Source organism: Pteropus alecto, unplaced genomic scaffold, assembly GCF_000325575.1.
Source record: "Pteropus alecto unplaced genomic scaffold, ASM32557v1 scaffold3, whole genome shotgun sequence".
Taxonomy (NCBI): Eukaryota; Metazoa; Chordata; class Mammalia; order Chiroptera; family Pteropodidae; genus Pteropus; species Pteropus alecto.
Genome location: NW_006442484.1, coordinates 17,489,947 through 17,500,073, shown reverse-complemented (window position 1 = coordinate 17,500,073; position 10,127 = coordinate 17,489,947). Strand labels below are relative to the sequence as shown.

General features: G+C 33.3%; 1 pseudogene; it reads right to left on the bottom strand.

Annotated features, from left to right (window-relative positions):
• Nucleotides 1-6,480: 6,480 nt before the first annotated feature.
• On the bottom strand, nt 6,481-6,599 carry LOC112470610 (annotated as a pseudogene).
• Between the last annotated feature and the right edge of the window lie 3,528 nt (nt 6,600-10,127).

The window sequence follows — 10,127 nt, the reverse complement described above, 5'->3', positions numbered from 1 at the left end:
CTACTCTATTAAGGTTCTTTGTTCTCAGTGCTGCATAAATAAAGCAGGGCAACCAGTACCTGGCCTCCTGATATTTGTCCTGAATTGGCCTTCGATCTTACCCACACATTGTCTTCTATCTGCTTGCCTCTCTCTGCCCAAGAGACTTCATCTTTCTACTTTATCTAGTTTTGGTATCGTTATAGATAAACTTCTTGATTTTGTATGAACCTGTCAGGCTTCTGGTTAGTGGCTCATTAATTCTTCTTTAAAATGCCTCTTTATGGGGCTGCCTACACATTATCAGAAACCTGAAAGCTGACCTCAGCCACCTAACTGCAGTTTTTCCTTCTAAAGTTCTACAACCTCTTTATCCAGTCCAAAGAACTATGTTGAACTCCTAAACAGAATTGTCCTTCTTGTGTCTTTTTGTTTGTTTGCTCTCAACCATAATCCTTCCCTGGATTAGAGCATCCATGCCAGCCTCACTTTATTGTCTCTGGGCTTTATACGCAGAGCCTGCTTTCCTTCTTTCTCAAAAATAATTGTTTATGTGCAGAAGCCAGATCTCATCAGCCCACAAGATTATTAAATAATCATAAATTTTGTGAGATGGCTGTTAATTCACTAGTAGCTTGAAATTGGCCATAGTAAGAGAATTTATACCACGGAAAGTGGCACAAGCTACAAATCAAGGCTTCTGCCATCCAGTCCAGAAACCCATTACTCACTCCCATCTTCAGTCATTTTTTTTGCATACCACTGGTCTTGTTCTCTAAAGGTCATCCCAGGAGGCAGAAATAAAGTAGATATTACTTCAGCCTAGCACATAAATGTATGGTAATACCTTATCTCCTTCGTACTTTTGTATTTAACATATATCCACTAAAGAATCACCTGAATTTAGTATTTTTCAAACTAAGAATCTATTAGAATCACATAAGAAGTGTATAAAATTGCAGAAGTCAAGATTCTATCACCGACTATTAGCAGGTGAACTCTTCTACATGTAGGCCTTGGGCATCTTTGTTATTTGTTAAAAAGCATCCCATGTGAATCAGAATCCAGCAAAGTTTGAGAACTTCAGAAAAAAATATAGCTCTGGGTATCATTGATACTAGCAAAACAAGAAAAAATGGGAATCATTCAGAAGAGCTCTTCCCATCACAGTTTGGAGGTGACCATCCATTTTACTCCAACCACATACAGATACATATAAAGTAAACAGTGATATTGAGTCTCTATTCACCATACCAATATTGATGTTTGTAGTGATTTATTTCTTAACCAATTCCCAAAGAGTGTCAAAAGAGATCAACACTCTTAGTTTTCAAACTCTAAGAACCTCTTTCCATACTTTAATAGTTTTATTGAGTCTCTACATGAGAAATTTTAATTTTTTAAGTCTTACCTAACTGAAGGTCATATTATTTTGCAAAGATATTAATCTGTAAAGAAAATACTCCTAAAGATACAGATATGTCTATGTAGCTTTGTTTACACATGGACAAAAAATCACTTTGATCATTTTCCCCCCGAAATTTTGGCTTCAATAATATTCATTAAAAGATACTAACCCATTCTCTCCCTCCTTATGAGCCTCATTTAAAAGAGAACAAATAGAAAAAAAACAGGAAAAAGATGGTTAATGCCGAAAAGGGAAAATGGATGCAGTGATCCTTGACGTTTAAGTAACAAGGCTCTTTAAGTCAGCGCAATTTTTTTGCCCTCATTTGACACTTTAAATAAGATGTATATGCTGGTGGATGTCTCAAGTTTTAAATGATGAACCAAGGAGTGTAATATATCAGAAGAGCATTCCACTGCAGACATTTTTCTGAATGAGAAATGTGCCACCCAGAATATGTTACAAAATGTTAATGGCTTCGAGGCTATACAAATTTGAACTTTATTGAAATGTGCTAATAATGAGAATGATTATAAAATTCTATGCTGGATAGAACAGTAAAATTGTGGCAAGGAAAGCACAGGGAACAATGCATCATCTTGCCATTTAGATAGACCCCAAGCATTCAGTAATCAAAGAATGGGTACCACTAACCTTTCTCTTGCTGTGGTTTCTAACAAAACTTTGCAGCTACAGAGTTTAGCTTGACTTTGATAATGAGATTAATAGTTAAACCAAGACACAAGAATGGCCAAGGAGAACAAGTCATTTAAAAACTCATATTTTGTTAATCCCTAAAGTCAATGGATTAGTCACATTTAACCACCCTGCTCTTCTCTTGTCGTCAGCACAAATCAACAGAATCACCACTGAAGAGCAAGTAGAGATAAAATATGTTACATCTCTTTCCATTGAAGTTGGAAAGTCAATACCAGTCATTATGTAGGAAATTAGAAATAATTTTGCCCTCTTTAGATGGCATATGCCATCTGAATTTGTTATTCTGATGCTTGCTTCTGGCTTCCTATACAGAAATCAAGCATAGTCTATGTTTTTTGAATCTTAAATATATTTCTATCACTTTATTTATTTTTTTTTTTGGACTCCACCTGCTCGTTTCACTTGAAAAGCACTCCTATTAAGATTCCAATTATAATGATATTCTTAGAAGATTTATTTTTAAATTTCACTTTCAAACTGGACATTATCTTCTTACAAAACATAGTAGGGGTTTATACGTCATGGTCTATACTCCACTGAAATTATACTTACTAATCCTTTAATTGTTTCTCATATGCTTATGTTTTGCCAAAAATAAGCTTAATGAATGGGTACCATTGAAATGGAAATAATAGGCAAAAATAGGAGATGCTATTTAGACAGATGAAGCAAACTAAATCCCAGGTCCCATTCTTCTTCTGTTAAGATATTGCCATTGCTTTTAGCTATCCATTATTCATCTTAACAAAAGTGTTAAACTGGAAAATGAACCCTGCCATTTATCTCCAATGCTCAGTTAACAGAAATAAATGCAGCCACCACCTTCCAACTCTAAATTGTATGAGATGGAGTGTCTGAATTACTGACTATAACCTTGACAAGGTGTCTCATCACTTGTCTGAGAAACTCGTTCAGTCAGCATCTATCATACACTAGGATCAGAAATAAGTCTAGGACACTTAAAATCCAGCATGGAGAATGGAGTTCATGTTTAGAGAGCAATTTGTTTGTTTGGCAACAGATTGCAGGTTAACATGACAGAAACCTTTAGGATGGAAAGAAATTACTGACTTGGATTCCTAAACACTTATTTCCATAATACTCTTATTTTGCTGTTAAAAATCATAATCCTTGACATCAAGGTAATGGTGCTTTTGTTCTGGCTTCTTCCTTTTTCCCTGAATGAATTCAAAGTCTTATGAGGGAGATATATGAAGTCAGACATCTTGGAGAATATATAATGAATTCAAAATTTTACTTACCTTATTGCACTTTATATACACAAAGGATGGCCCTGTTAAAAAAAAAAAAAAAAAAAAAAAAAGAAAAAAAAGGAAGCATCAAGTAAAAAAGCCAATATTGATTTTTTTTAAAAAAGAAAGAAAAGAAAGGTAGCATCAAGTCAACAAGCCAATATTGTGAAGTCGAACTAATCAGCCTTCTAAAAATGTATTTGTTAAATATCCAAAAGCTTACATCTCTGATTACCTCTACAAGATATAAAACAACTACCTGTCTTTTTGAATCATAAATCAAAGAATAACAGAAATGTACGTGATTTTAAAAAATCATCCCATTTAATCTATTATTAGAGTTTAAATCAGAAATACATTGTGAAGGTATTCATTAAACATCTATATAGTAGTAATTATGTGTAAGTCACTGTTCTAAGAAATATATAAATAATAATTCAATCTTTATAACAACCAATGAGGATATTATTATGCTTATTTTGCAGATGAGTAAACTAAGACAGAGAGACATTAAACAACTTGCCTAGAATCACCAGCCTTACTAGTAAGTAACATGTAAGATTCAAACCCAGGCAGTTTGTCCACAGAGGACATGCTATTCTGCAACTCGCGAGAGTCAAGACAAGAACTTTTCATGCTCAACAAACATCTTATTGGCTGACCTCAGAGATATGGTAACAAAAACTCAAATTTTCATAGGTACCATTACAATGATTTTACTCAAATAGAAATAGTTGTTAATATTAAGTAACTACCACCATTGTTCAAGGTGTATTTATGCACTATATCATTTAATCTTTACAGCATAGGCATTTCTATTTCTATTTTACAAAACAAAGGACCAGAGAAGTCAAGTAACTTTCCCAAAGTCATAGTGAAAACAGGTATACTTGTCAGCCTGCCTGACTTCAAATTTTCCTCTCTACCACTATTCCATTTTCTGAAAATTTTGTGTGATTGGATGCTATGATCTGAGAGTTTCTTTGAATGGTAGTAACTTAAACTTATACTTTTGTTTTTCTGTAAAGACTCTCATCACTGTCTTGCACTTTACATTTCCCTGTGATCTCAAGTACTCAGGTGCAGACTGACTACAGCTAGTCATGAAGAAGGAAGAAAACTTTTACACAGGGCATTGGGGAAATGTTAAGCTAACTATACATACCTAAATAATACATCCTCATATGTGAAGACTTTAATCAATTGAACAAATTAATATTTTCATCAGTCCAAATAAACAGACATGAACTTATTAAAAATCTTCAATAGCTGGGGTCAAAACAACGTCGCCTTTGACTGTTCTTAAATTGAAACACCATTTTGAAGCCCTGCTGCCTCTGTGGTAAGACTAATCGTTTCCTGTTCCATGAGATCTAAGGAAAATGGAACTTCTGGGATATGGAGGGAGGGAGATAAGTTCATGTACTCTATAACTAGACTGCCTGGGTAAAAATTCTGACTCATCCATTTACCTAAACAAGCTAGGTAACCTCTTAGTGTCTTGGTTGCCTTACTTGTAAATGATAATAATAGTGTATCTTTCATAAGGCCATCATAAGAATTAAATGGGTTATGTATTGAATAAAACAACATATGACAATATTTGACACTGTTATAACTGTGATATTACAGTATTTTACCTTGTTTTCTACCCACTTTGCTCTCACTTAAATGGATGCAGTAAACACTGAATTTACTATAGATATTCATTTGTTTCTCTAACACTATGTAGTATACCAGAAAAAGTTGATAAACAAGTAAAACCTAACCATTTGTGTACAACCACTACTGAGCTTTAACTCGTAGCAAATGCATGAGCTTTTCCCAATCTAAATTGAAAGCATGTACTGATACAGCTGTTTGCTTTAATTTCAGTGAATAAGTATCAAATATTGATTGTCTCATGTTTGAAAGATTACCTAAAAAGAAAAATTGTATATGAATAAAATCTCTATGTGTCTTTGATCCACATTTGTTTCATGGTGCATAGTCCCTGGTCAAGTATGGACTAACTTTATCTAACATTGTTATTAATAAGAAGGTCACATGTCTTTCATATTTTAGGATTTCTTACTGCTTGGTTCAGTGTTAAATAACATTTCAATCACGATCTTATAGAAAATTCTCAAAGACTATTTATATATTTTTTCTATAATTTCTCCTTTTGCTTCTCTACTAATCCAATTTTCCTAAATTAAAGCATTGAGACCTTTCTAGGCTCTTTGCCATATAAGAGAGATTCAACAGATTAGAACACAGAAAAAAAAGAATTATATTCTGAGATTTTATTTCTACAAGCCTTAGTCCTTAATGTAAACTGAGAAGACACCAGGTATAAAATTTTTTTAAAATTCAGTTATTATTGGCTAGACTTTTGTTATCTCTTGCAGTATAATAGTTCCAAAAGACCCAGTTCTATCTATTTCCATTTGCTGAAATGGTCCAAGTAGAAAAGCCAGCACCATGTTGAAGGAGAAAGAAGAGGAAGAAGAAAATTGAGAAGATTAAGATGCTAGTTGACCTTACAGAGAGGTGTCTGCACTGGAAATTCTTGGAAGAAACTTGGAAATGAGGAAGTCTTCTGGGATAGCTTCGGGATCCCCAAGAGCAGGTTTAGAAGAGGCTGAGATAGCCTCACTGATATATCTGCTCCCCAGGGAAGTAGAGCATGGCGAGGTAATGCTCATGACTCAAAATATGTCAAAAATGTGTCACTTAGAGCAGTTGGGCACAATAAGTTTGAAAAAAGAACAATAAAGAATGATTTAACATTTACCTGCAAGGCCTACTGGCCAATGACCAGGCAGGATGATGGGCATCTTATCTGAGTGAAGAAATGACAAGAAGAGTCTCCTACTTTTTAGCACTCTGTAAGGCTTCTGCAACCAGAACACAGATTTATGGATGAGAAGGTCTCTCATCCATAATATAAAAAGACAAATTTTTATTTTAGTTTCTTCTCTTCCAGTTGAATGAGACTATTAAAAATTCAAATTGAATAATAGTAAGATAAATTATATTTTTAATATATCTGACTTTTTTTTTTGCAACCCTTGGTTGACCTCACAGATTGCAAGGAACTTGTTAGTTTACAATCCTTTATTTATTTTATATTTTTTATGCCTACAGCACCTGGTCTTCCTAGGTGGTCTCCCATCCAAGTACTAACCAGGCCCGACCCTGCTTAGCTTCTGAGATCAGACAGGATTGGTCTTGTTCAGGGTAGCATGGCCGTAGCCTATCTGAATTTTTTGGTACATTCCACCTACATATATATTCAGAGATCTTTGCTGTCTTCTTTTCTATTACCATTATTTCTGTCAGTGCAGATTTCTTAAGTATTGATTTTTCTCCTCTGCTTTTACTACCGGTTCTTTCTAAAGAATGTTCCATTACAAAACTGGATCACAGTCATATCTTTCCTGTATATCACAGTTCCCTCTTTCCCAAGTACACAAGAAGACTGGGAAAGAGAGGTGTGTGTGTGCATGCACACATGTGTGTGTGTCCTTGAATGATCATGGCCAGACATAGTCTCACATCTGACCATGACCCGTTGTTCTCTCTGCCTGTAGGGCCTAATGTGTAGTTTGGCCCCAGCCCCCAGATTTCTACTTTACTTATGGTAATTTTTTTTTTTAGGAGAGTCATGTTCTCTCCCTCCAGTTCTACTCCCTGAGCTAAACCTTGTCTATTTGCCCAGTTTATATATTTCTAACTCACAATGTTAATTAATTTCTAATTTTTTCTCATTGCATTTTTAGACACATGCCATGGACAGAGATGGGCGACTGTTTCAGAGTGGTTGGTTAGTTAGTTCAGGTAAGTTAATAAACATTCGGAACATTCTAAAACAGTTTAGTAATGGCTCTGCCTATAAAACAAAGAGGATCTCTTGGTGTTTATATGACCTAATTCCAAAACCCAACTCCAAAAATATCAAATCCCATGCTTCATTAAACGTTTTTATTACCTCTTCAAGGGGGCCTCTGTCTTTGAGACCTATAAACAAGAAGTAGATGAGAGAATAACCTGAAGTTTTGCCCTTACAGATATTTTTTATTTTACAATGTAAGAAATTACTTCTTTTCTTGAATGATTAATTCAAAAACAAAATCATTGTAAATGGCTATTTTCTAATAAAGAAGAAAAATGTCCTTGTGCCCAGGTCATGATCCAAGTCTGGAGATAAAGTGCCCTTCAGATATCCTCTGTTTTCCCTAGTAGTGGTTTAAAGAGTGAGCTGACCTTGCTTGTGTGGTTAACCAGGCTTATTTCTTATATGCAGGACAGAAAATTCTCATTTATTAAGCTAGCAAAAGCTCCCCAATGAAACATAGTCTTTCTGAATATACGGTTTAAATGGATTGTAATTCATTAACTTTCATTATTAAGTTCTTTATTCTCTTGTGTTTAAGCCCTTCAAGATGTGAATTTATTATTATAATCATGATTTAGTTAAGAAGGGTTTACAATGTTGTGAAGAATTTGAGTCTTTATCACCGAAGAAAGGATAGATATTAATTCTCTAGTTGGTTGCTAAACATAGGCACACACGGATTAAATTAATGCACATTCACACAGATTTCAATATTACATTTTCCTCAAAATGGTACTATAAATGCTTACTTTGGAAGAATTCCATTTTACAAAGATCAGCTTAAAATAAAGCCGATACTTGTAGTTTCCTATTTTTGCCAAGCCCCTACAGAGTTACTTTGTATTAAAAAATACTTTTTAATCAAATTATTTTCATTTTTAATACATGAAAACCTAGTACTAAAAAATAGAATTTATCTTAACATGACCAAGTTCCTTGAATAAATGACAATATTACCTAAACTTTCAAATTTCTTTCTAGTATAGCTTTCTATTAAGCTGTTGACTATCAAACAAAAATCATAGTTGCTAAGACTCTAAGAAAAAAACCTGATTTTTATTTTTCTTCTCATAAAAGCTCATCAGAATTTTGTAATATTTTCAAATATATATAAACACCATATGAATCATCATAATAAAACCTTTCACAGTGGTTGATTAAGCACTAAATTCTTTAGGCATTGAGTGATTTTCTTTTTCAAGATAAAATGTTAAGTTTATTGTAATATTTATGTATTTTTTAACCACTTAGTGTGTGTAAATATTTTGATGTGCTAATATTTTAATTAGGTATCAGTCTTTTGTATGGGTCACTAACCAAGATTTTGAGTACTGTATCTTTATCTTATTTTTCTCATCGACCTTATTTATTTAATTAAATTTATTAGAGTGATATTAGTTAATAAAATTATATAGGCTTCAAGTGTAGAATTCAATAATACATCATTTGTGTATTCCATTGTGTGTTCACCACCCAAAGTCAAATCTTTTATCACCACATATTTAACTCCCTTACCCTTACCACCTCCCCACCCACTTACCCTCTGGTAACCACTAAACTATTGTCTGTGTGTATAAGTTTTTGTTTGATTGTTTGTCTTGTTCATTTGTTGCTTTCAGTTTTAAATAAGCTTTCAATTTTGAAAGAATCATAGGTTGCAATTTTAAGGAAAAAAAAAAAACACAAGTAGTGCTAGTGTACCCTTATCCTGTTTGCTCAATGGTAGCATCTTGAAAGACTACAGCCCAATATCATAAGCAAGATAATGACATTGATACAACTGAGATATAGAATATTTTTATCATCACAAAGATCGTTTGGATGTAGCCCTTTTAGAATCACATTTATTTCCCTCCCATTCCACCACTTACTTAACCCCTGGCAATGACTAATTTGTTCTCCATTTCTGAATTTTGCCACTTCAAAAATGCTCTGTAAATGCAATCATATAGTATATGACCTTTTGAGAAAGAATTTTTTCACTCAAAATAATCCTTTGGCTATTCATCTAGGTTATTCTGTGTATCAATGGTTCATTCAGTTATATTGCTGAATATTTACTTCACCTGCTGAGGGACATCTGGACTGCTTCAGAGTTTGGCTATTATGAATAAGCTTGCTATATATATTAGTGTTTGGATTTTTGAGAGAATGTAAGACTTTACTTCTCTTGGATTAAAGCTGAGGAGTACAATTACTGGGTTGTATGATAGTTTACCTTGCATGTTTACCTTCTAAGAAACTGCTAGAATATTTTCCAGAGAGAATATATCATTTTACATTTTCATCAATAATGTGTGATTCAGTTTTTTGACATCCTTGCAATCATTTGGAGTTGTTACTATTTTTATTTTAGCAATACTGATATGCGTATAGAGATATTTCATTGTTTTATTGGCATTTCTATAATGGTCAATAATGTTGAATATCTTTTCATGTGCCTATTTCTATCTGTGTATCTTCTCAATGAAATGTCTTTTTATAACTTTTGCCCATTTTCTAAATAGATTGATTTTTACTATTGATTTTTGAGAATTATTTATATATTCTAGGCACCAGTCCTTTGTCAGATATGTGCTTTGTAAGTGTTTTAATCCTGTCACTAGTTTATTTTTTCATCTGTTAACAGGAGCTTTCACAGAGAAAAAAATTTAATTCTGAAAAGGTCCAATTTTTCAACTTTTGCTCTTATAAATGTGTTTTTTGATGTCAAGACAAAAAATTATTTATGTACCTCTAGATTCTAAAGATTTTCTCCTAAATAAAAAAGCTAAAAATTTGATCAAAAAAACGGGCAGAGAATATGAAAAGACATTTATTTCCTCAAAGAAGACATTCAGGTGGCTACCAGATATATGAAATGGTGCTCAACATCACTAATTATCAG